Genomic DNA, 2486 nt, shown 5'->3' on the forward strand with positions numbered 1-2486 from the left:
GCCAATAAAAAGATGTTCCGAGAAATATTTAGTCTTAAAAGAGTCGTGTAAGAAGCACGTCAAGAGTAGTCAGAATCCGGAAACTCTTGTCGCAAGCAGTGCTTGGTTCAATCGTGTAATGTCCCGAAAATCATCCCAGCTTGAGATTGATTATGCCAACAATAATTTCTTCCACTTCAACCAATGGATAGAATGTTAATCGTAACGGTTAATGGGAACGAACAGGCATCGTTTTTAATTATCAGTTGGGAACAGTTTCTTCAATATATTACAAATCTGTCAAAATCATATTCTTGATGCTTCTATAATTTTATATGTAAAGCTAGAATTGGTTGGAGTTCACCACGATAATTATTAACCCAACTCAAACTTGTTAAGTCACCGTGTCACAATCTCAAAATCATCAAACAAAGTGGCAAAACCAAAAAATATGAACTAGAATTAGCAGGGGCCGCGCGTACGCAGGCCCCCTCTATCACAAATTATGACGTAAGCTCGACCACTTGGGCCGACTTTAGGCCAACACCCCTCCAAAGTGCAATGGAGGTTGCCAACCTAGGCCATGAACCTTGTTGATCGTCCATAGACCCCGTCCAGGTAAGTATGGAGCAAGATGCACATCCATAAGTTTACATAGGCATATGTTCTTCCTTGACTATGTTTCATAACGATGTGGGATACCCAAAATCAATGCAGGAAAATGGAAATAAAGCACATCAAGCAAAAAATAAACAAGTATGCCATACTTGTGAACTATTTTATATTATTGATATTAATTAAATTAACTATCATCATATAATAACATATTAGTTTTTGTAAGGATTCATAATATTTAGTTTTCGGTCTCCAAATCATAACATATTCTTATCCAAGTGAATTTTTATGTTTATCAACATACAATATAGAGATAAATATAGATGGAGAAGAAATGCAAATTTCTCCTTTTTTATTTAAGCATCCATCAACATAAAACTATACTAATTTAGCTAATTTTTTCTTGAACATTCAAGCGTTAATGTGGGATATAGCGGTTCATAATATCAAAAGCGTGTGCAAATATATCTATTGTAATCGGCACTCGGTGTGAATAGTGTGTGGCTCGTGCTACACTACCGAATGGTTGGGAAGCATAGATTTTTTCATTATAATTCAGTGTGTTGAGGTTTGTTACACATTTTATACCTAGAAGGACAGTGAATGAAATTGATGAGTTTTGATTCTGGTTTTCTTAATTCTGTACTTCCAACTCTTCAGTCAAAGATAACATGTATAATTTAAGCTCTAAATTACCATGATGTTAAATTTTGGAGGTTTGTTAACTTATTTTTAATTTTCAGATTGTTAACATACTTGAGACATGGGACCTTTTTTTTTTTTTAATCTCCTCACCCAATTTACAAGGCTCACATGTTTGCACCAGGCAACATCGTTTGTCTATGTTATCCACTTTGTCTATGACACTTGTTAAACAATAGATAAACATCAACAGAAGATAGAGTACTCTGGTTGTGTGTGGTAGTTAAAATTTCGAAATTCTTAAATTTTACTTCATAATTGTAAGTCAAAAATAATTTCGAGCTCGAAATACATGCACTATTATATTCAATCGATCAATTCAAATCGCACGCGTTTTCTCGGATTTTGCTGTTATTCTCGTAGTTATTTATGATATCCGTCATCCAAAATTAATTATGTATGACTAAGAATCAAACAACGTTCAAACGATACAATTTGTTCATCCAATAAACAAATATCAACAAAATCTCAGCATCAAGCAACATCAAATATGATGTATTCCCCTTTGTCTAGGACACAAAAGGTTGTTAATTTGGACCACCTAAATTAACTAACATAGGGCAACCTCACAAGGAGCCCATGGCTTCCCTACCACCCCCCATATCAAAATCAAATAGCACATGGCGAGCTTAGGGACCTTGCATTTATTTCACATCTCTTTTGCAATTTCATGTGGGTGATCACTTTTTGCTTTAATATAAAATTATATGAAATTATAATTTTTTCTTCACCAAATTATGCCCCCCATTAGCTCATAAAATTGATTTATAATATGATGTCAGAGTCGGAAATTAAAATGTCAAGTTTCATTATGAAAATATATATACGTGTTTCGTTAAGTTTGTTTTTAAGTTACTTTTTTTTCGTTCAGTATCACACACTGATACACACATGCTTCTTGATTTTTAGCTTACATATATCGCTTTCAGATTATGGAGTGATTTCTCGTGATCTCGAGGTTTTAATTTGCATTATATAAGATTTAGGGTCCATATCATAATACGCAACCACTTGTTGTCTCAATACAACAGTGAGCGTGAGACAAGATGACTCACTACCCTTTCATTATTAAATTCCACATGCCCTTTGTGGGCGGCAGTCATTTTTTGGGTAGTTTTAATTTGTTCTGTCCGTTTTTAAGAAATTTGGATCACAAAATTTAATCATCACATCGAAAAGTCTTGGTGATT

The 2486-nt window shown here is 34.0% G+C and overlaps 1 non-coding gene across 1 annotated transcript; it reads right to left on the reverse strand.

Annotated features, from left to right (window-relative positions):
- Positions 1–444: 444 nt before the first annotated feature.
- On the reverse strand, positions 445–605 carry LOC140869843 (U1 spliceosomal RNA). Its single transcript, XR_012146834.1, has one exon. It is a non-coding gene; the product is annotated as a U1 spliceosomal RNA (small nuclear RNA).
- Between the last annotated feature and the right edge of the window lie 1881 nt (positions 606–2486).

The sequence above is a fragment of the Henckelia pumila genome, chromosome 4 (assembly GCF_033568475.1).
Source record: "Henckelia pumila isolate YLH828 chromosome 4, ASM3356847v2, whole genome shotgun sequence".
Taxonomy (NCBI): Eukaryota; Viridiplantae; Streptophyta; class Magnoliopsida; order Lamiales; family Gesneriaceae; genus Henckelia; species Henckelia pumila.